Below are 24,754 nucleotides of genomic sequence, written 5' to 3' on the forward strand. Positions count from 1 at the left end.
TCTCACTTAACTTGTATGGCATTTATTTGTATAAAGCATATATATTTAAAATAAAGTTTTAATTTTATTCTAGGACATATGACCTAATATGTGAGTTTTACATGTCTGTTACACTTTTTATAAGATGAATGTGGAGAACAGTCTTACAAGAGATTTTATATATGCAAGATTGAGGAAAACTAATAAAAATGTGCAAAAATTAGTTTATATGGTTCATGCAAAGTTTAACAAGTTTAGTTTTTTGTAGTTCTACTGTAGCTTATTATCTTTAAAATAGTATGTTGTAAATGTTGCTTGAATAAAGTTAAGTTTTAAGGATATTTATACCAAACTGAATTTGCCTATGTAATTTTAGGTATCACTCAGAGTATAAATTATAAAGTTTGAAATAGTCTATTGGATGGTTTTTTTTTTTTTACCTTGATGGCAAAATACTATAAATAAGGAACAAATAAAATCTGTTTACCTTCCAAATGCTGCTATAAAAGTCAGGATGGTAGTGCACCTATGTTTCCAGCAGTCTTGAGACAGAGACAGGAGGATTGAGAGTTTGAGATCAACCTGGGCTATGTAACAAAATACTGTCCAAAACTACTTTTGCTATTATGTTTTTGTTTCAAATATGAATTTTACAAAATTGTTTCTATACCCAAAATGAGCCAGATTGTCTATTTATAATACCAAACTTTGGTGATAAAAATCAGGTATATTTGTCGTGTCTTTATGTTTACATTGAAACAAGAATCCCAGGTTGCTTCATGGTGATACACTGCAAATGAATTTCAACTGAAATTTTTTTGAACAATGTATTTGGTGTCTACACATTTCTTCTTATGGATCCTCTGTCCTGTTGGGTTCATGATTATTTTGATTTAACGTTGGGGAGAGCAACAGTCATGAGATAAAGCCAGCACTTGTCAAAGGCAACGTCACTGTCTGCATGGACCCAGTATTTATGATCACTACAGAATAACTGATAAAGACCAGCATGTTTAAGCTGCGCCATAATTTAGTTGACCATTTTGTTATCAAACAGGATTTTAAGACTAAAATAGTTTTATTAATTTTTAGTCTCATTAGTTTAGTAATCTAAATTAGTTTAGCAATTTTTCTTACTTAACTAGAGACGTGAAAATTATATTAACTTTACCTTGCCCCATGTGACAAGCTCCTGCCTCAGCATCTCTCATGCAGTTAGTCAGGTATTGCCAAGTACTCTAGATCTCAGGTTCTCCCTCAGTCCGAAGGCAGAACGTCAGTTGCAGACAGTCCATAGGGAAGCATGTATTTCAGTGAGCAGAGAAGCAATCAATTTAATATATAATAAGCTAGGTTTTTAAAAGGAAACTTTTATATTATAATCCTATTAATTGAATGTTTTTAAAATAAACCCTTGGAATGACTCAGTTCTGACCATGGAGAAATAATTTTTATACTTCTATTATAGTTTCTTATAGTTCTTAAGCATGTGCATCAGAGACTTGTGAAAGCTGAATTCTTAGGAGATCATTTTGTCTGTGGGAGAATTCCTACTGGATCCTTTGGTATTTCAGAAATTATGTATGGAGGACTCCAAGTTCTTCAGTTGCTAGAAAATATATACAGACATTTTAATGTATGATTTCTTCATCAACTTTATTCCTATTAAAAGTATATAAAATTTATATTCTTACACATCTATTTTAAGGTTTATATATCATGTTTTGAAAAATAAAATGTTAGGTCATATGAGACTAAAATAGTTCTATTAATTTGAGGCTATTTTAGTCTCAAATAAAATGTCAGATTGGCACTTCATGATATGATCTCAGTTAAAATACTAGTAAACATTTAAAAATAATAGCTATTTTCATATGTTGGATCATGTGTATTTTGAAAACTCCTACTGCTTTGGTACTGACTTTACCATGTGATAATCGCACTTATGCTGGCGCTGGGTATGCTACTTCATGTGCATATGGAGCCTAGAGTTCAGGGTAGTATGTGTGCCCGAACTAATGGTCTGCCCTAATTTAACACTGAAATGTTTAAACGTGAAATAAAAACCAGTGTTTTTCAAGTAATAAAATCCAAGTTAAGTATGTGATTATATCTGTATGGACTGAGACATCATCAAGCTGTCTCTTACATATTCTGATTTGAAGGTGTCAATACAGAGACAGTCCTACTTGTTAGTGTGGGAGAAGGATGTTTTCACAGGGCTCTGGAGGGGTGACCTGGGGAGATGAAAATCTTCGCTGTGTAGTATGCCTTGAGGTGTTCATGGCATGGTTTCATTGATCACTCCTTTGGGTTCTGTGAGTTAGCTTTGAATGGTCCAGGATGTCAGACAGCTGTGCTACATGAAGGAATTTGAAACACAAAGTAGAGGAAATGGTGCTGGGAGGTGAGAGTGACCAAGGGTCAGGTAAATGCACAAGGTGCTGATGCATAGCATCTGTTGTGCTGAAATGCTTATCAGTGGCTCCAGAAGCAAACAAAGGCTAGTAGGAATTTTTTAGTATATCTGTAGTGCAACTAATGCATTATATGTTATAATAGCTTCTGTCAGGATTTTTGAAGCTACTACTGTCAGAAGAAACAAGTAGCAACTAAAAATGGTGTGGAACTGGAATTTTGAATTCTTGCTTTGAACTACACAGGTTCATTTCAAAGTTGTATCCTATCTTTAAAGTTAATATCCTGACAATAACTATCAACCCGTTACATTTTATGGGGGGTCAATGTTATTAAATATATTAAACTACCACTTATGGTGGGTCTTTACTGAGTAAACCTAAAAGAGAGAAGATAAATCCCATTTACATATCGAATGACTATGTAGTAGAACCTGCTGTGTGTTAGATATTGCACTGGAAACTGGGACCTTGTGCTAAGGCTTGTGTGATCCTTGGGTTGTAGTTTAGCACAGAACACAGACATTGAACATAGTCTAATGGCATCGTAAAAACAAAAGCCCTTTCTTAAAGGTACTTCAGGTTGATCCTCTAGAGTACTAATAATTTACTAATAGATTAATCAATATGTCACCTATCTCCTAAAATAGGTTTCAGTTTGACATAAAAAAATTGGCAGGAAGTCTTTGAAAATGTTTTTTAGAAAGCAAAACAGTGTATATCTTATTTAATACAAGAAATTTCTAGGGAAGGTTTTTAAGTTACTAAAACAGCGACTATGGCAGACCGCCTGCCACGTGTGCCATTAACTACAAGCTCATAGAACCTGCCGTGGATATTATACATTAGACATGATATTTAATAAAATGATGCTGGGCAGCTTTACATAAGCACTTCCACGCTGTAGTTAAGAAGCTGGTATCTAGGTCAGACTAACTGGCTTGTTATTGATGCCCACACTTAGAGAGTTCAGAGCTTTACAGCATCCCCTGTCCTGTTTCCTACATGGAACAGGAACAGGGGTACACATCATGCAGAGAATCAGGTCATTTTATGCATATTAATTTTTGGACCAGTATTTACCATGTGGACAGTGCTCTGCATGGCTCCATATGTTACTGTTCACATATATAATAATAATTGTAACAGTCCTGCTTGGGCTGGGGATGCAGCTTAAGGTAGAGTGCTTCTGTAGCATTCATAAGGCTCTCGACTCAATACCCAGCACCAGAAATCATGCTCCTCCAGAATCACAAACTTGAACCACCTGAAATCATTACGAAATAGAGGACCTTACATGATGTATATGTTTTCAGTCATTCCAAAGAATTCACCTCCAATATGCAGATCATATCCAATATTCAAAGGCCAGGGGAATTCTCACCTAGTCTGTGTTTCCTCCTTAACTGCACTCAGCAGCCACTCTAAAAAGGCCTCCATAATTGCATCTCTAGGAACAAGGTCACCTTAGCATTTAGCCCAAGACTTTTGACTATTCCAGCCAAATGAGAGTGATCCTTCTCATCTAAGAAGGAATACCAAACACCTGTTATATACTTCATGAAAGAGAAACCAAAGTGTAGTAAGCTTGCGAATGAAAAGACTGGGTTGAATAGTCTTTACCTTGTGAAAACCCCAATACAGCATCTTTTCATCAATAGGTCTAACTCCTAGTATGGATTTGTAACCCTAAAAGGACATAATAATGATGATTAATAACTTGTTGGAAAAAAAGAGTATTGTATTAGCACAGTCCCATCTATAAATGTCATACCTTTTAAGTTGATGTCTTACACAGGTATATTCAGACCTAAATGATTTTTCCAAGTAATGAATTTGCTGAAAAAAAAATTTTAGGGTGAAGTTTAAAATGACACATTCTTTGAACTGTGATTCTTTGGCTTTGAAGTTTATGCATGCAAAAAGAGAACTTATAAATTAACTCAACTGTTTTAAGTACAAATATTTGCATTTAAATAATAATAGAAAATAGGTTTGGAGAGATGGCTCAGAAGTTAAAAAAGTACTTTGCTCTTGCAAAGTCAATTTTCAGCAACCCCATGGTGGCTCACAACAATTCCATTTCCTAGGGATCAGATACTCTCTTCTGACCTCTGAAGATACCAGGCACACATATAATGCACATACATATATACATACATACATGCAAAACACACACATGGAATAAATGTATCTAAACTTTTAATACATAAAAATAAACTTAAATTTATATCTTATAATGTAGTGCATCTTTTGGTTTGTAATATTGAAACATTTCTCTCATTGCAAGATGCTGAATGAAAGATAATTTCAGTATTACAAGCATGGCCTTCCTTTCCCACTGCTAGGTTTTTTTAATTGGTTATTTTATTTATTTACATTTCAAACGTTATGCCCCTTCCCCCTTCCCCCTCCACAAGCCCCCTAGCCACTTTCCCTTCCCCTGTCTTTATGAGGGTGCTCCCCCACTTGCCCACTCACTCCCACTGCACTGCAGGGCCCTAGCATCCCCCTGTGCTGGGTTGTCCAGAGACTGCCTGCCCCACTGCTAGTTTTAGAGCAGCCAGCTAACAGGCATTTCCTGGGGATTTATTCTCTCTGCGCCATTGCTCTTTTAGGAAGAAAGGAGACAGGTAAAGAATCTGAAGCTTGAATCAGGAGCTCCACGGTCTCTGTCATGACAGGGATGGGTATAGAGTAGGAAGCTACTAGTTTTCTAATATGTCAGTTTTCTTGTTATTTATAGAATGTATATATTTCTGTATATACACATTGACATCCCCAATTCTCCACATTAATGGAAATTTATGAAGTTACCAGTTGTTTTTAATTTCCAAATGTATGTAGTAAAAAATTCTTTACTGGAAAAAAATAAAATGTATTCATGCTGTGAAATGAAAACACATTATTGTTTTTTACATATATTAATTCAGAGCTTCCCAAATATCCCAACATGAATCACATGTTTAGAACTTGTATCTTTTGGGCTTATTTTCTGAGAGTAAGTATAGTGTTTCTATTTCTAAGTTTTTTGTTAGAATACTAATTATACATAATAATATACTTCATTATAACCCCTATACATGTATACAATGTATTTTGATCATATTCACCACAGTTACTTTCCTCTTCTCAAATCATCTGCATTATACTTTGATAATCTGTGTGTGTGTGTGTTTGTGTGTGTGTGTGTGTGTGTGTGTGTGTGTGTGTGTGTGAAGTGTAATAACATTTCTTATTGGACATGGTTATAATTTATTTGCAGGAGCTTGATCAGCTTCAGGGGCTGTATGGCTGAACAAAATCTCTCTCCTTTTCCAAGAAAACATTAACTGCCAGTGATTCTCAAGGAGGGATGAGAACTTGTGACCTTGGCATTTCTAATAACCTCAGGGAAGGGGTGGGACTGTGAGGGAGTCTTCCCCTTCCCCTTCCCCTCACCCTTTCCTTCTTCTCTCCTCCTCCCTCACTTCCTCCTTCTCCTTCTCATCCTCTTCTTCCTCCTCTTCTTCCTTTCCTTTTTTATCCTTTCCCCTTCTAGTTTTCTGGCCTTGGCACACACTCTCTCTGACAAATGCACATATATGAAGATACATCAGAAGCTAGAATTGCTGTGCAAGAGAGAAAAGATGTGCATTTGCCTTTGCGAACCTGATTGATGTCACTTACATTTTCCAGCTCTGTTTTTCTGAAAACTCATGATTTCATTTTTCTTTATGGCACAGTGTGTATCACATTTTCATTACCCATCAGCTGGTGACATCTAGTCTGCTTCTGTTTCCTTGATGAATAGAGCAGCAATAAATATGTGTGTGCAGGCTATCTGTATGGTGGGACACACAGTCCTTGTGTTTTGACCACCTTCACACTTTTAGGAAGCCTTCACACTGATGTCCATAGTGCCTGTACTGCTCACCACTCCATGCACACCACACAAGGCCTCCTCTTTACCTGGTACATTCTTGCCAGAATTTGTTATTTGTTATTTATTTATCTATCTATCTATCTATTTATGTTTCTACCTTAACCGTTCTGACTAGGATAAGATAGCATCTCAAGATGGTTTTAATTTGCATTTGTGTAATAGCTATGGATGTTCAAGACTTTTCATAAAGAAATGTAAAGTTTCTTTAGTCTAATTTGGATATTGATTTTCTTTCTCTATTGATTAGGATTCATTTGTTCTAATAATAAATTGTTAAAGGTACCAAAGTTTGTTTTTACCTTTGCAATAAATCTTTATAACAATGGTTTACATAGCTATAAACAGTAGCGATTACAAACCCTGCTGTTTGAAAGGCTTCAAGGTAGTTTTAGGGTTGCAAATAGTTTCAACAAAAAGGACACTGTAGCCTTTTAAGGGGAACGAAATAAAATCACACACAGTAATATGTATCATAAAGTAAGTGTGTGTGTGTGTGTGTGTGTGTGTGTGTGTGTGTGTGTCTGAGTTATCTGATGATTTCAATGAGTCATTTAAACAATTTCCACTATTTCCGAGACACCATTTTAATATCAAATCCAGGTGTAATTTACTGTTTGCTAAGTGTGCTCTGATAGGTATAGATCATAGGAACTTTGGCTTTTTGGGTGTATGTACATACTGTTTAGACCATACTTACACCCTAATTTACTTACTAGTTATCATTAGGACACTTTGTCCTGCTGTGATAGCCTGAGCTGCAATGATTCTGAATAAACACCAGCCCGAAACTTCCTGCCACTTCTCACTCTGTAGTCTTGCTGAACAAGAATAGGGAGCCTCTGTCCTGAGTAAAATGTGCTGTTACAATTTCCAGTGTATCTTGAAGACCTGCATCACACTTTCAGAAAGTGCAGTCAGACAGAATCCCATGCATCATGGAGAATTGTTTTTTTGAGCCCTGTGCCCTTGCAGAGTTGATCATTTAAATTATATATAGTGCCTTATCAACAGCTATGAACAAGAATATTTCTTCTTATCCTACCAAATTAATTAGTCTGAATAGTTGGCCAACATTTTGAGGAAGGCCATCTGTTTTTAGCAATAGTCTACAAATAAATAGAAAATAAATGAAGAGGCTTCATTACTTAGTTTTACATGATAAGTAAACTTCTAAGTAAACATGATAAGTAAAAATTTGAATTTTTCATATAAGTTTTGACTTTGTAAATATTTTATTTTAGTATTCCTTCTATTCATGAAAAATTTTAGAGCTTACTAAATGTTGAAAGACTATAGGCAATCACTACATTAAAATAAGAACAAGAGTCTGTTGTGGCCCTCACACTCTAACAGACCGATGCAGACATGGTTCTGGACTGTAGTAGTCATGTTTACTTAAGGTTTAATGTATGATTGGGATCATTTGCAACACAGATTTTTCCTGAGATTTTTCCATTTTTTTAATTCCCCAGAGATAAGGCAGAGCTTAAATTTCTCAAGGTTTAATGTAGGGCATAATACTTGAACATGTAGTATTACTTGAACAGAAGATAATTATAAACAGAAAATGTGACCTTTTAGAATTGTCACAATTCAATCTAATTTTTTCTTCAGAGCCTCATTTTGTACTAGAAGATAAACTTGACCCTTGTGGTGTGGTCTTAGGGTAATATCTTACTCTTCTCTCCTCCTTCAGGATAATCTTAAGCTTCCACCACAAGAAGACTGTAGAGGTCCCTCCCGCACCAAGAACCTCCTGCAGATCTTTTTCAGTGTTCTTGGAGGTGGGCTGAGAGCTCGATCAGTTTGTGTCAGCCACCTTGTTCTCTAAAGGTAAGCACTGGGCAGTGAGCACACTGTGAGGCCAAGCTCCTAATGCAGGCCTGGCTTTAGCATACTCCACTGAGGGCCTGAGAGCATCAGACCTGGACCACCCACTCCTGTGGGTGGGACATCACCTGTCCATCAAGAGTTTTTCACTGTTTGTAAGTGGAATATGCCCTAAAGATTATTAATTTTTTAAGTTTTGTATTATTATTATTTTTTTTAAATTAGGGCCTGGGGATATGGCTTCACCAGTAAAGTCCCTGAAACACAAGCACGAGGACCTGAGGTTACATCCCCATCACCCATGTTGCAAAGCTGGGTGTGACAGCCTGTGTCTGCACTCAAGGGAAGTGACTGGAGGGAAGTTTGATCTCTGGACTTCACTGACCAGCCATTGACAGCTTGAGGAGACCCTGTCTCAGGAAGTGCACGCACACATACATACATACATACATACATACATACATAAACACACACACACACACACACACACACACACACACACACAAGAACCCAGTTTTACTAAGCTTAGTTTTTCAATGATTCAATGATTCTTGAATGTCTTGAGATCTGAAGTGAAGAATTTTGAAACCATCTCAGCATTTAGGCAATCTGATGACACGTCTCTAATTGATATATCCAACATTGAAGCCCTGCTTTCATGATCTCTCTGAAGCTGTGTCTTGCCTTTCCTTCTGAGGGTCTCTAAAATCATTTGCAATCTATTTAAATTTCAAAAAGTATGGTAACAACAGCTTTCTTCATGTTTAAAAAAAAACAGTAAAAAAATGATCCTTTTACCCTGTAACTTTCTTCTTTAAGAAACGTGCAGTGAGCACATGAGCGCCAGCAGGAGACACTTAGAGCAGAGAGAAACCAATGCACCGACTTCCCTTCCAAACTTTTAACAGCAGCAAACCTCACAGGTCTCTTGTCGATTTATTGACACCTTAAAATGACTAATCCTAGATGGAAATGTCTGTTCGGTCTCATTTGTTTTCAATGGAGGACAAGAAGATGCATGCTGATTTTGAAAATGGCATCTGTGTTAGAAGTAGGTTAGTGCTAGGTAAGATAAGTTTGGCTTCCAACAAGAAGCTAACTCTAACACAGTTCCCTGGTAATGTGATGGCAGTGCTGAGTGTGTGTGTGGGACATATGTCACCTGTCCCCTTCACTCGCTCACCATTTCTTGCTGGGCTTGAAGACAAGCTGCACTGGAGGTGACCTTACAGGACTCCAGCTTTGGAGAGAATGCTGATGACTTTGTTTGGCAGCCCTACTTCTGAAACATGACTAACATCGCCCTCCTTTCAAAAACACAGTCCTTCCTGTATCTGCTTAATAAAATGTGTTGAATGAAAATAACCCCTGGTTCCTGTTAGAATGAGAAAAAGTAGAAGCAGGGCTAATTTCATTGCAGGAAATTTAAAAAAATCGTAAGTAACTAACACAGGTTATATTACATGGAAGCATTAGTTATTTATAATGTAAAGAATCTATATATACACATACAACTTAATTCATTTTTTTTTAATTTCTGGAAGACAGTGGGTAAATACAACTCTTTAGCCAACTAGGAAGAAATTTGTAAATAAAACATAAACCTACTGAAATTGTAAGTTGATGTTTAGTAATACAGAATACTTGTTATTCAAATTAAGGCTTTATTATGAATTTTTGATGTAAAATGACATTCAATTTAAAAAGTTCCCACACATACCTTTAGAAAAGTAATGAGCATTGGGGTTCTAGAACTAGCTGAACAGTTAAAGAACACTGGCTATTCTCACAAAGGGCCTGGGTTCAGGTGTCTGCACACAGGATTTCCCAAGTTCCAGCGGTTGATAGTGGTGGGCTTGGGTGGTAGATTATTGTCATTTTTCAAGCTGAGGTGTTATACATTTCTGTGTCTGGAATTATCTTAAGTTTGTTTAAGACTCTTATTTTACCTAGTTCCAAATTTCCAAGGCATGAATAATTTTGTGTAATTAACACCTACATCTATATATAAATAAGGTGTTTAGCCTTTTCTAGCTAATAATTTTTAACAGTAAAGAATATGTTACTGACTTGTGTTTGGGTTTTCACTTTTGTTCACAAGACTGATTTTCTTTTGCTTAAAGGCTTCAGCATTATTTTTAAAACTACAGTTTAAAGCTACAGAAAAAAACTTCAGTTTTAGTCCTGTTTAATCCAAAGATGCTAGGGTGACCATCAGAGGGTCTGTGAAACACTGCATAACTTAATCGCTTTCTGTGTATACTCCCCATTGCTAAGCATCTGACCCTTAATTTTCATCGTATCTCCAGAGCGTCTGTATCAAGACCTTTGTCGAACCACCGATACAGTGTCCTAGGGTCAATTTACTTATAGACAAACTGAGGGATAAAGAATTTAATAATTTACAATTATCCATTATATTCACCATGTAAACATTTAAAACCTTCTCAGAAACATTGCAAATATGTATGGATAGGCGTATTGAATATTACCTTCTCAGTCAAAACAATTACTTGACCAAGTTATTAAGTTAGTGGCAAAGCCTTGATTTTCATATCATCAAACATAATCTAGCATCTGTGTGATGACAATGACTTACAGTTGTTTATGTCTTTAAGGCTAGTGTTACTGTGGGTTGCTGTTTGCACTAGGACTTGTAGGCAGTCATGAGAGCCATTAAACATGCCTTCATTTGCCTACATGCATGTGTTTCTGAGCATTAACAACTTAGCTTTTATGTATGTCCTTCATGTTTATGTATTTAACACTCTTAACAATTTCAGTTTTTACTAAAATATTTAGAGTTTGAAATTCTGCCATAGCTGCCTTTCATGTTCATAGATAGGGAATAAATCAAGCTTATATAAGCAATCATTGAATACATGGAGAATTATGAAAACAGAATGATAGATAAAACATTTCCTGCCTCTCATAATTCAGTCCGTGGAAGGTGCAAGCTGGAGACAGGCAGACAGCATTGGGGACAGAGGAGACAGGGCAGAACATGTCACTTTTAGCTGTGAAAATGAAACTTTAACTCAATCCGTGTCATCAGTGGGAGTTGGTAAAACAAATGGGAGCCAAATAGGATTCTGGGCTATGAACTTTATGGATGTGATGGCCTTGAAGGGTAAGGGAGGACAAGATATACTCAAGACCAGAGATTTTCAGACATAGGAAATGAGGGGTCTGGTGAGATGCCATTCCCAATCTGTTTGATATTTGTCATTTGGCATCCATGTAAGAGCAGAGAAGACAGTGGCTGCAGGATTTGTATTTTACCTAGAGTTTGTTGTGCATGCAGAGCACTGAGCATACTGGAGGTATAGGGATTCAAGGTTCGTCACAGCCGATCACATTAGGTAGCATCACCAGAGGCTTAAACTCATTTTTCTTTCCTTCCTGCCAACCTTTCCCCATATTCATCAAGGAAATGTCATGCCTGTGTTCCAACACATCCCTGGTGTGCCCGTGCTGAACTTTATATAAAAAGCAACATGCAGAATATACTCACTTAAATCAAGGAGGCCAAATACAAAACTGTAAGATCTGTGTTGTTGAGCAAATTACTAGTCATTCTTTTTTTTTTTTTTTTTTTTGGCTTTTCAAGACAGGGTTTCTCTGTGTAGTTCTGGCTGTCCTGGAACTCACTCTGTAGACCAGGCTGGCCTCTGCCTCCCGAGTGCTGGGATTAAAGGCGTGCGCCACCACACCTGGCTACTAGTCATTCTTGTGGTTGTATGATGCTCTGTGACCCAGGTGAGCTTCACGGTGCAGCTAAGACAGAGACCATGGGCTTGTGCTAGTCTGGTGGTGAAGATGAAGAGTGGGCATTGATGGAGAGAGCTGTGGGTTAGAGGTTATAGCATGTGGGAGGGTTAACTAGATAGGAAATAGCAATGCAGATACTGTGGAAGAAGTTAGTGATAGTCTCTTCTATTAAGTCCAAATACCGGGGGAAAAGGATTACTTGAATTTTAAGTGCTAGAGGACAGTAGTGGGTTTAACTTCCAATATTTCAGGTATATACAAAGCCTATTCTATTTCCCACAAGTAAGTACTCATTAGCTTATTCAATGAGTGACTGTACGTTGATTAGCACTTGTGCTAACAAAGTACCTTCAGCTTATGGAAAACTGTCTTCTGTTCTCTCTTGGCCTCCATGGATGCTTCTGTCAGTGTTTGTACGTGTGACCTTGCCCTGTGATGCTTTTCCTATCTATGCGTGCATATACAGTACACCTCTCCTGGAGTGGCGCACTCTTGCAAGAATAGCGTTCCCTATGTACTTTATATGAAGGCCGTTATTACATTTTATATTATATTCTTGCCTTTAGTTAGCATAATCACTGCACCTGGAAGTGAGCTTCTTTATGTGAAGTGATTAACCTAGTTCCTCACCAACACTAATAAATTGAAATAAATGCTCATCAGACTTTGTTAGGGATGGAATGAAAGATGGAGAGTTATGTCCTAAGCCTAGGCACAGGCAGGGTACCCAGGGAGAAAATTGTGACCACAGAGTATAGCTGGAAGCACTGGCTTTTGGGATTACAGAACAACTTTATCTGCCCCGCTACATTGCCTAGCAAAGTTGGATCTTTGAGAAATTTCCTATAGAGATGAAACAAGTACCTTAGGAAGAGTGGATTGCTGAGTAGATTTAATGGTTTTATAGCATCAGCAATGATTCAATTCTATCTTTAGACCACAAATTGAACTAGAATCAGGACAGTTTAATTACTTTATCACAATTCTAGGAAAGAACAACAGCAATATAAGTCTGGTCATGCTTTGCAGTTTATAGAATTTCATCTGGCTTTGGGCTGTCACTTATAAGAGGGTAATTAAAATTAAATGTTCAAATTTATTTAATTGTGGTTTTCTTCTTTCAAAGTTTTATCTTTAATTCATATTTAGTTTAACAGCCAAACTGTGTTTTCATAAGTAAATTTGTTTAATAATTATTAAATATGTATCATGTTTGTAATAGTGCCTTAGCCTGAGATGGTTGTGAGAGACTTAGAGCATACCATGACCTTGTGGCAACACGGATTACTAGATAGCTAGCCATTCATGCTAACTGAAGAGTAGTAGATTCTGGGAAAATTAAAGGATGGAATACAGTTTCAGAAAGAATAAGGGCAGAAGTAGAAGAATTTATCGGGGGTCCTTGTGGATATGTACAGTTTGAATAGGTGGTAAGAGGTTGAGGCCATGGTCTGTGGCTGTGAGGACAGAAGATGTACCACAAGCCATGTGAGGAAAAGGAAAGGCTCAGAAAGATTTGTCCAAGCTGTGACATTTGAACCATTCAAAATGCCTCCAGACATAAAATAAGAAGTGAGAATTAGTGTCTTTGTCTGGTCTGGTCTGGTCTGGTCTGGTCTGGTCTGGTCTGGGGTTTGATGTTGGGGCCCTGCCTAGTAAGCACTCATCTAGTTGGCCTTGTTTTCTGGTTGTGAGTGTAATTTCACTTTGTAAACATATGGTAATTACATAGATTTTTCTCGGTTCCTAAACACATGAAATGAGAGGTGAAATTATTGTTCATTCAAATTCAGATTCTGTACCTGGGATGTATAGGTGGACTGTATAGGAGTTCATGACAATGAACTCTGGACCTCTAAAGTGGAAATTGGTCTCTCTTGTAGAGTAAACGTTTCTTGAGCCTGAAGAGATGGGTCAGTGGTTCAAAGCACTTGTTCTTCCAGAGGATCTAGGTTTGATTCCCAGCACCCACATGGTGGTTTATCTAACTCCATCTTCTGGCTTCCCTGGGCACAGTATGAAAATGGTGAACATATGTACAGGCAAACCACTCATGTACACAAAGAATAAATAAATCTATTTTAAAAACACAAATATTCTTTTTTTTAATACTTTCTCACTAGTTACTATACAGTCCCCAAAGAGCATGCAGGGGCTGGACCTAGGTCACCAACACATTTGTAACAGACATACAGCTTGGCCTTCATGTGGGTCCCCTAACAAGTGGAATGGAGGCTGACCATTCTAATTGCTGCCTGTTGCCTGCCTTTAAATCCCCTTCCCCTGCTTTGTCTAGCCTCAGTGGAAGAGGACACACTTAGTCCTGCTCTGACTTGATGGGCCAGAGGGGGAGGGTACCCACTAAGCATGTCCCCTTCTCTGAGGAGAGGGGGAAGAGGTAATAGGGGAAGGGGTTCGTGAGGGTGGGACTAGGGGGCAGGGCGCAATGTAAAGCGAATAAAAAATTAAATGAAAAAGATAATTTTGTCCAGTGTATCTAATTAGGTTATATAACCATATGTGATAGTGATTATCTTATTAATTCTATGACTGTCTTACTTTTTTATTTTTGTAATAAACACCATGACCAACATAACTAATAAAAGAAAGTGTTTAATTTGGGTTTATGGTTTCAGAGGGTTAAAGTTCATCACCATGGTGAGGTGTATGGAGACAGGTGGCGACATGGCGCAATAGGTTAGAGTTTACAAGGTAAGACAGAGAGAGCTAACTGGCCAAGGCCACGCCTCCTAATGCTTACTTAACTAGTTCCACCATCTGGGTGGATTAAGCTTTCAAATGTATGAGACTAGGGGAGCCCGCATCATTCCAACCACTATAATAACTGTCCTTAAAAGCAGGATAAAGTTTCTTTTAAAGATCTGGTCTGGGCACTTGAGAGATGACTCCATGGTTAAAGTGCTTGTGGTGTAAGTGTGAGGATTAGAGTTTAGGTCTCCAGGACCCACATAAATGCCAGTAAGTGTTACAGCAGACATGGAGTTACAGCCTGGAGGAGAAGGCAGGATTCTCCAGAGCAAGAATAGTTATGGCAGCATGTCTTTGTTTGATTGCCTCAATGAAGCAAAGTGCAAGAGCTGTCAAGGACAGACTTTCAACATTGGCCTCACTTGTGGCCACAAGAATGAAAATATGTCTACCTGTCTACTGTCTGTGTCTGTCTCTCCGTCTCTCCGTCTCTCTCTCTGTCTCTCTCCGTCTCTCTCTCTCTCTCTGTCTCTCTCTCTCTGTCTCTCTCTCTCTCTCTCTCTCTCTCTCTCTCTCTCTCACACACACACACACACACAGAGAGAGAGAGAGAGAGAAAACAAGAAGAATAAATGTGGCTTCCATCCCCTCTTCCTTTCTGCTAGTCTTTCTTATATTAAATTCCTCTTAACCACACTCCCCATCTGTCCTATTATCTTCATACCTCTCCCATGCCTGTTGACTCTTGCTGCCTGCAGGTCTTGGATACATTGTCACATCTGCTATGAGTTGTTGATGGCAGTGGGCATGTCAGGTCCAGAAGATAGCACCTTAGACTATTCCTCCCCACCTTCTATCTTTTACAACCCCCTTTTCCCTCTTCTACAGTGTTCCCTGTGCCTCCAAGTCAATTACATAATTGCCCCATTTAATGCTACACACTCAGCAGTTTCTTATTTTCAGCCATTTGTCTGGGTCCTGAGTCTCCACTCATAACTATCACTCACTGTCTGAGACTGGGAGCCGCAGTATTCTGTGGATATAAACTTTTAGAAGTTTAACTAAGTATCCTTTTAGCAAAATAAGAGTTGTACATTCTACCATGTGCATTATGTCCTGTCTGCCCATGACTTTTAACCAGCACTCTCTTTCATGGACTGTGCCTCACATCCAGTCAGTGGTGGTTTGTTGCTACAGTAGCTATATCACTCTTTTTTTTTTTAATTAGGTATTTTCCTCATTTACATTTCCAATGCTATCCCAAAAGTCCCCCATACCCACCCACTCCCCCTTTTTGGCCCTGGCGTTCCCCTGTACTGGGGCATATAAAGTTTGCAAGTCCAATGGGCCTCTCTTTTCAGTGATGGCCGACTAGGCCATCTTTTGATACATATGCAGCTAGAGACAAGAGCTCCGGGGTACTGGTTAGTTCATATTGTTGTTCCACCTATAGGGTTGCAGTTCCTTTTAGCTCCTTGGGTAATTTCTCTAGTTCCTCCATTGGGGGCCGTGTGATCCATCCAATAGCTGACTGTGAGCATCCACTTCTGTGTTTGCTAGGCCCTGGCATAGTCTCACAAGAGACAGCTATATCTGGGTCCTTTCAGCAAAATCTTGCTAGTGTATGCAATGGTGTCAGCGTTTGGAAGCTGATCATGGGATGGATCCCTGCATATGGCAATCACTAGATGGTCCATCCTTTCGTCACAGCTCCAAATTTTGTCTCTGTAACTCCTTGCATGGGTGTTTTGTTCCCACTCTTACAGCAGTAGGCCTGACTTGGAAACAGGTTCATGGTACAGCACCCAAACCACTGCTGGGTTACGTCTCTGATCGATAGCAGCGTGTTTTCCACTGCTGGGTTACGTCTCTAATCGATAGCAGCGTATTTTCCAGACTTCATTTTAAGTAGGAACTCATCTTTATTTTTGGTGATGCATATTACATCTCTTCTTTCTGCAATATATAATGTATTTTTTTAATTAAAAAAAGATTTTATTCAAAAAGTGGACTTTTCTGTATTGTGTATCTTTTGTACAACTGTTTAAAGCAAAAGTCAACAAATTATGTCTAATAACCAAATCCATATCTTAGATTGATTTTTATGGCTCTCAAAGTCAAGAACTGTTTGACATTGTTTTGAAAAGGATTACAAAGGATTAAGATTATTGTTTTTAATTGGCAAAAGCAATGTGGTTCTCACAGCTGAATGTGTTGATTATGTAGCCCTTGGTTGTTGATTGGTAGGTTGGTTGCTTGGTTAGTTAGAGTTTGACAAAGTTTGATTCCCAGTTAGGTCAGTTTTTCTTAGTTCACTGTTTTAGGTTTTTTGTTTTAATTGTTATTAAATCTCTAAGTTATTTAACAATAAAACATTATAATGAAAATAGGAAGTTCAATTCCTGTGAGAATGAAAAAACACAAAGAACCAAGAGTTACTGGCTATAGTTTACAATGATTAAAACAAGACACCAACACTTTCTGATACCTTACCTCTATCGCTGAAACCAGGAAAGCTGTTCTGGGCGTTTGACTGGAGTTGGCTCCCTAAGGCTTCGTGGAAATTTTACTTCTATAGGGAATTAAAGTAGATATGTATCTTCAGTTTGATTTATTCATTTTCAAATGGACCTAGAAAGTTCTCTGTTCAAACACATTGAGGGAATAAAGAACATATAATTTCAAAGCCAAGGAAAGATGGATGGGGGTGAACCGACGTGGTTCTAACAGCTGCATGTGGCTCACCAAGTAGGAAATATGCTAATGGGGAAGGTGACGTCAGAACTGTAGAGACTACAGAAGAAACATGAAGGTACACACACTCGTGGCAAATGGTTTTCATCAGACCTGCTGCACTGCTGGCCGCCACACTGGGGTAGACGGCTGCCTAGCGAGCAGGCAGCACCTGGCGTTCTGCTCTCACGTGCTCTCCCTGGGTATAATGTGCGTAGTCTAATTTCTGCCTTGATAAGATAAATAGTTATTACCCAAGGCTATCTTTTCATTTATGCTTTCTAGCTTCTTGACATGTCAATGAGGACTTTACATCCTTTGATAATTCCTCCTGTGTGTAGTTTATTATGTTGCGGAAAATGTTTTGGGCATTTGTATGATTGATTTCTTGTTTCTCTTTTTTAAGTCTTTTTTTTTTTTTTCCAGTTTTTCGAGACAAGGTTTCTATGGCTATCCTGGAACTCACTCTGTAGTCCAGGCTGGCCTCGAATTTAGAAATCTGCCTGCCTCTGCCTCCCAAGTGCTGGTATTAAAGGCATGCACAGCCACTGCCTGGTTTGTTTCTCTTAAATTGATTTTAAATTGTATAATTTATCCATCTGTAGATAGTGTTATACAAAATTTGAGAAACTTGCTACATTTTTAAGACATGCTATGCCACTGGTTTTAAAAATTGTATGTATCAGAGTCACCTGGAAGGCTATTCACTCATAGGTTCAGCCATTTTTCCTAGTTCTGAAGGTCTGAAATGGGGCCCATACCCATGCAAAAATTATCAAGTCCACAAGGTGGTGTTGAAATTGTTATTCCAGGACACGTTTTGAGATCTACTATACTTAACTCACATATAAATATACAGGGGGGGGGAGAACAAACATAAGAGGAGATTATTAAAAATCAGAAATGTTTGAATTGCTTCCATTAAGTAATTTATGACTCTGTTACCTGGTCTTCCCATAGAAGCCAATCATGACCTTATCTGAGGTACTAGCAACAGTCCTCTTTTAATGAACACCAGCATTACTCGTTGCTTAGAGAAACTCTGTGAAATTAGAATGTTTCTCTTCTATTTTATGCATCTAAAAATAGCACTTTGCTCTAAGACAAAACCATATAATGCTCACTATTAAAGTCAGAGTCCCTGGGTTGGTCATGTCCTATCTGACATGAGAGACTTAGAGTCCTCTAGGCTCTGCTAGCCATGTCTTTCTGTAAAAGATAGTCTGCGACAGGCGCAGTGAGTGGCTCAGTATTTCGGAGTGCTTCCTGCTCTCCAGAGGACTGTGTTCAGCTCTCGGCCTCAACATGATACCGCTCATGAGCACCTGCTGCTCCAGCTTCTGGCCTCCGTGGGAACCAATGTGTGCATACATAGTGAAGATAACATGTAGGAATTGTTATTAAATTAATTTTGGTTTTTCAAAATAATTACTGTAAAACTTTGACTTTTTTGTTTTTGAGATTATAGCTTAATTACAACTTTTCTCCCTTACTTTTCTCCCTCTAAACTTTTCCAATACCCCTCCCTGCCTACCTGCTCTCCTTCAAATTCATGGCCTCTATTTTTAATTAATTATGGTTATATGCATTAATATCTATGTATATTCCTAAATATAACATGTTCACTTTGTATGGTGTTACTTGTATATATATTTTTAAGGCCAACCATATACTTTCCAATATATCTAATTTGGTTTTGATTTAAACAGATTGATAATTATAATGAAATAATAAAACTAGCATGTTTTTACAAATGTTAAATTTTCTGGTATCTATTAAAATAGATGCTGATAATAGGAAAAGTGCTGAAAAATTCATACAACTTTTAAGAAATAAAACTATGTATTTGCTATAAACAGACTAGTTACATACACTAAATTTCTAGTAAGATATTAAAGATTAAGTGTATTATCCTTTTGGATATCTAAATTTTTTAAATCAGATTTATAAAAGAAGGAGCAGATTAATTTTATGATTATAGTTAGCCTTGAAAATTATATTTATGTGAGTGGCACATGGATATACAGATGTAGAGGTCACAGGGTAACCTTGGTGACATTTTCAGGATGCTGCCCACCTGGATTTTTGAGGCAGGATATCTTACTGGAATGTGAGGCTTGCTAACTGGACTAGATTGTCTGTCCAATGAGCCTCGGGGGCTCTGCCTGCCTCTGTCTTCCCAGTGCTGGGATTGCCAGGTATCAAGCTCAAGTCCGGTTGTCTGCATGACCAGCTTTTACCAAATGTGCCACCTCCCCTGTTCTGAAGGTTGTTTTAGTGTAACCCCTGCTTCTGTGGTGCCATGTGTTCTTCTCCCATAACCTATCAGCCATCGACTCTTCTTATGATTGCATTGTTCCAGTGATTCTCTTATCTCAAAAATAATAAATTTATCTCAGCCCTAACCAAGAACCTATCTGCAGTTGATTCACGGCCTAAGGAAAAATCGATTTTCTCCAATGGAATGTCACTAGTGTTTTAACCACACTCTGGGGCAGACCTGATGCTCAGGAATCATTGGCCAACACGAAACAGACTTAATAATATTTTTGTGGAGATGTTTTGTTTTGTTTGTCTTACTGGTCCTAGACTGTTTTGATTTTCGTTTTATGGATTTTTTTTTATTTTTTATTCTATTGAAAAAGAGAGGGCAGAAAGTTGGGTATATCTGGGGAGGAGAAACATGATCAAAATATACTGTATGAAAAACTTTAATAAAGAGAAAGTGAGAAGAAATTATTGCAGCTGAGAATAACACTCCTTTCTTGTGCTAGGCCCTCTCTGGTGGCTTCCACAATTTAGCAACTCAAAGTCAAATAATGCTTCTTAATTTGTTAATAATGTAGGCTTCTGGTTCTCTGCTTTCTATATTTTTACAGCACTTGTGGCAAATAGTTATAGAAAAAGTAAACAGTATACTGGCCTTGTACTCTTACCTGTCTAAACAGCCTGTGTGGTGCTTGGGTTACAAGCACGGCACTTATCTACCAGCTTCTTGTCCTCCCCACACTTACAGAACAGTGGTAGGCAGCCATACTGCAGTGCCGTGGGCTCTCACACAGGCCATCCCCCATTCCTACTGTGTGTCTGAGTACTCTGGTGTTGTTGGGAAATGCTGTTCTAAGCTGTGGGCCCTGCCTTTTATCTTGTTCAGACTCCATTCCTCCTTTTGTTTGACCTGAAGGTAGAAACAGCAATTGTATTTGAGGTGTCCGCTAGTGAGCCACATGGTGGCTAAGATTGGGAAGGCAGATAGATGACCTCAACCTTCCTGACGCTGCAACCTTTTAATACAGTTCCTCATGGTGTACTGACCCTAACCATACAATTATTTTCATTGCTACTTTATAACTGTAATTTTACTACTGTTATGATTTGTAATGTAAATGTCTGTGCTTTCCAGTGGTCTTAGGAGACCCCTGTTAAACAGTCATCCAACCCCCAAAGGGGTCATGACCCACAGGTTGAGAACCACTGCCTTGGAGGAGATGAATGTTTGACAGGGGAGGTAATCTAATGAAGTCAAGGTCACAAGAGACAGAGAAGAGGCCTGCTTCATGGGTCTGTGATCTGTATAGACATCCCATTCTGTGATGGGCTCTGGATAATTCTTCGTTTTCAAGGGAAAGCTCTGCTGTTATAGGGCCTGGAGTCCTACAAACTGTAACTGATCCTGCAATAGAAAGTATAATAGAATAGGAAGCAGAAATTTCTTCTTTTTGATTCTTCATTACTTTTCATAATATTACCAGACTGTGAATGATAATTCAAAGACATTAAAAATTTGCAGGAAAAATTGGCCTAATTTCAGTGCAATTTTATGGGTATATAGATCATCTGTAATTGAAGAAGATTGATAAATTTTTTACATGATATTAAAAATAATCACATTGATAATTCATATAGAGACTTTTTGAAGTCAGATATGTACATATAATTTGAGAAGCAAAAATGATCAGAGGCGTAGACTTGTGCTTCTCAATGCTTTTATTATTTGATAGTCATTTCCTCTGACGATTACTCCTATAGTAGCCATTGTCTCAGGAATTTATCATAGTACTAGTAAAATTTATTTCTATAAAAACTTAGCACATGATGTATTGAAACTCAGAATCTCAACACTGTGATTTTTAATGAAGCGTGTTAGTTTCATATTTTGATAGCTTTATAGTGCTTCCATGTTTAAAATGGACGGTAATGTCTATATCATACCTAGACTTGATTTTCTGTATATCTTCCTTGCTAACACTTTCCTAGCTTCACTGATTATAGAACAAACAGAAACACACCTTTGCTGACATTCTTTAATGTGTGTTTCCTTTTATTCTAATAAACTGTAGTGCAGGGTGATGTAGGGAGTTACCTGAATCCACTGAAGTGAGTCAAGTCAGATTATTTTCTGACAATCTAACTCTGCTGTATGAGTGCCAGAATTGGTTGTGTTGGTTGAGGCCCTCTTCCCTTTAGGGAGTAGAAATGGGCCAGGAGGATTGTTGGCCATAATGCTTCTCTGCAGATGTAGTAAAAGCATGTGGCTACTTTAACCAGAATCTTCTGTGTGCCCATCTGTACATGTCATAAAGAGCTGATGTAGGAGAGTCGTCATTTTTATTATTACTTTTCTTGTGAAATTGAGCTTTAAAATAGAATAAATGTCTATATTTAAGACTCTGTGTGTGAGGGGGTGGGATTTGGAGGACTTAGTGGCTCAGTTTTAGATTTCTCTATGGCTTTGGTCCAAAAGGCAACAGCCTTTTAGAAAAACCTGTTCACAACTTGCACAGACTTCCAGAGACATACCAGGAACCATCAGGCTAAAGGTGTAAGAAGAACTGTTGATATCACCCTGTGGACAGAACTGAAAGTCCTTATCCCAGACATGTGACCTAGAGAGGAGCCCTGGCCTACTGAGTGGACTTCTGTGCAGCTCTTCCTCCATTGTAAAGACATGTTCATGAGGCAAACAGTCTAAACTGGAGAAGCAGCTTTAGTTCATTGAGTTTTATTTAAAACTATAAAAGTGTATATTTAGATCATGTAGAAAATTAAACTGCATTAGATTCTGTATAACATTGTATAAGGCACTGATTGTACGAGTGAAGTTAAATATAACATATCAGCAGACACTTAATACATCACCCACATAGACAGTAGTATCAGCTTAACAAGGAACTTGGACCAAAGGAGAGACTAAGGGGCAGATGCATGTGCACCGCTAGGTGCAAAGCCTTCATTATTGCCTTTGGACTAGTTGAACAAAATCGCATCTTCTTTTCCCTTTAGCCCAGGGAAACTTTCTGCAGGAGATAGAAATGAAGTTGATGGCAGACACTGCTTTTGACACGTTTAAATGAAAAAAAAAAAAAGTAAATGTGTGATCACAAAATCAGGGGTAAGAAAGTACTGGAGTTAGGGTTTGGTGACAGACACACTGGTAATGGCGTTAGGATATACTGCAAAAGCTACTGAGCAAAGGCACTACACAGTTGTCAAAAGGAAAGATGAGGACAATGGGGAAACAAGGGAATGATGGGCAGATTCCAGTGGACATGACGTGACGAGTTCTCGGAGACAGTCTGTAAGGCTGCCTCTAAAAACATGGTCTACTTTCAGTCCTCAACAGGATCTTTGCAAACCACTTAGGCTCTCTGGACCTCTGTTGTTTTCCAGTGTAAGACTTGGTCAGTGAAGGTTATCTTCCCACTTCAGAATTGATGCTCAGTAACTATGTGTGGCACATGTTGCATCTCTTCTCTTTTTAAGTAATAATATACAAAATAATTTAATGAATTTTATTTGATAAACTTTTAGTTTGTATTTATATGATTAATGTGTTTTAATAAATGATTATTTCAAAAGACAAATTAGGATACAACAAAATATAGTAGCAGTATGCCACGAAGCTCTTAAAGTGCCACACCTGTCTCACAGGTAAGTTTACAAGTTAGTGAATGGGCTCCTGTGTAGGGCTGGATGTACTTGGTCTGACTTTAAGTTTATTACTTTTTAAAAAATATTTTTATTAGGTATTTTCCTCATTTACATTTCAAATGCTATCCCAAAACTCCCCCATACCCTACCCCCCAACTCCCTACCCACCCACTCCCACTTTTTGGCCATGGCGTTCCCCTGTACTGGGGCATATAAAGTTTGCGTGTCCAATGGGCCTCTCTTTCCAGTGATGGCCGACTAGGCCATCTTTTGATACATATGCAGCTAGAGACAAGAGCTCCGGGGTACTGGTTAGTTCATATTGTTGTTCCACCTAGGGTTGCAGTTCCCTTTAGCTCCTTGGGTAATTTCTCTAGCTCCTCCATTGGGGGCCCTGTAATCCATCCAATAGCTGACTGTGAGCATCATGTGGTTTTTATCTTTGAGTTTGTTTATATAATGGATTATGTTGATAGATTTCTGTATATTAAACCATCCCTGCATCCCTGGAATAAAGCCTACTTGGTCAGGATGGATGATTGTTTTAATGTGTTCTTGGATTCGGTTAGCGAGAATTTTATTGAGTATTTTTCCATCGATATTCATAAGGGAAATTGGTCTGAAGTTCTCTATCTTTGTTAAATATTTCTGTGGTTTAGGTATCCGAGTAATTGTGGCTTCATAGAATGAATTGGGTAGAGTACCTTCTACTTCTATTTTGTGGAATAGTTTGTGAAGAACTGGAATTACATCTTCTTTGAAGGTCTGATAGAACTCTGCACTAAACCCATCTGGTCCTGGGCTTTTTTTGGTTGGGAGACTATTAATGATTGCTTCTATTTTTTCAGGGGATATGGGACTGTTTAGATCATTAACTTGATCCTGATTTAACTTTGGTACCTGGTATCCATCTAGAAATTTGTCCATTTCATCCAGGTTTTCCAGTTTTGTTGAGTATAGCCTTTTGTAGAAGGATCTGATGGTGTTTTAGATTACTTCAGGATCTGTTGTTATGTCTCCCTTTTCATTTCTGATTTTGTTAATTAGGATGCTGTCCCTGTGCCCTCTAGTGAGTCAGGCTAAGGGTTTATCTATCTTGTTGATTTTCTCAAAGAACCAGCTCCTCCTTTGGTTGATTCTTTGAATAGTTCTTCTTGTTTCCACTTGGTTGATATCACCCCTGAGTTTGATTATTTCCTGCCTTCTATTCCTCTTGGGTGAATTTGCTTCCTTTTTTTCTAGAGCTTTTAGGTCTGTTGTCAAGCTGCTAGTGTGTGCTCTCTCTAGTTTCTTTTTGGAGGCACTCAGAGCTATGAGTTTCCCTCTTAGAAATGCTTTCATTGTGTCCCATAAGTTTATGTATGTGGTGGCTTTATTTTCATTAAACTCTAAAAAGTCTTTAATTTCTTTCTTTATTCCTTCCTTGACCAAGGTATCATTGAGAAGAGTGTTGTTAAGT

The 24,754-nt window shown here is 38.1% G+C and overlaps 1 protein-coding gene across 19 annotated transcripts in view; it reads left to right on the top strand.

The window, feature by feature from the left end:
• Zeb1 (zinc finger E-box binding homeobox 1) overlaps positions 1 to 24,754 on the top strand; it is a 184,142-nt gene that overhangs the window by 42,038 nt on the left and 117,350 nt on the right. For 6 of the 19 annotated variants that reach the window (XM_030250409.1, XM_030250405.1, XM_030250406.1 and 3 more), the window contains one exon: positions 8,018 to 8,154. The exons of 12 other annotated variants lie outside the window; for them this stretch is intronic. The gene's annotated coding sequence lies outside the window, so the exon portion shown is untranslated. Of the gene's footprint in view, positions 1 to 5; positions 8,155 to 24,754 lie in introns of those variants that run through there. One more of the 19 variants, XM_030250408.1, reaches the window with a different exon arrangement.

Source organism: Mus musculus, chromosome 18 (genome assembly GCF_000001635.26).
Source record: "Mus musculus strain C57BL/6J chromosome 18, GRCm38.p6 C57BL/6J".
Classification (NCBI taxonomy): domain Eukaryota; kingdom Metazoa; phylum Chordata; class Mammalia; order Rodentia; family Muridae; genus Mus; species Mus musculus.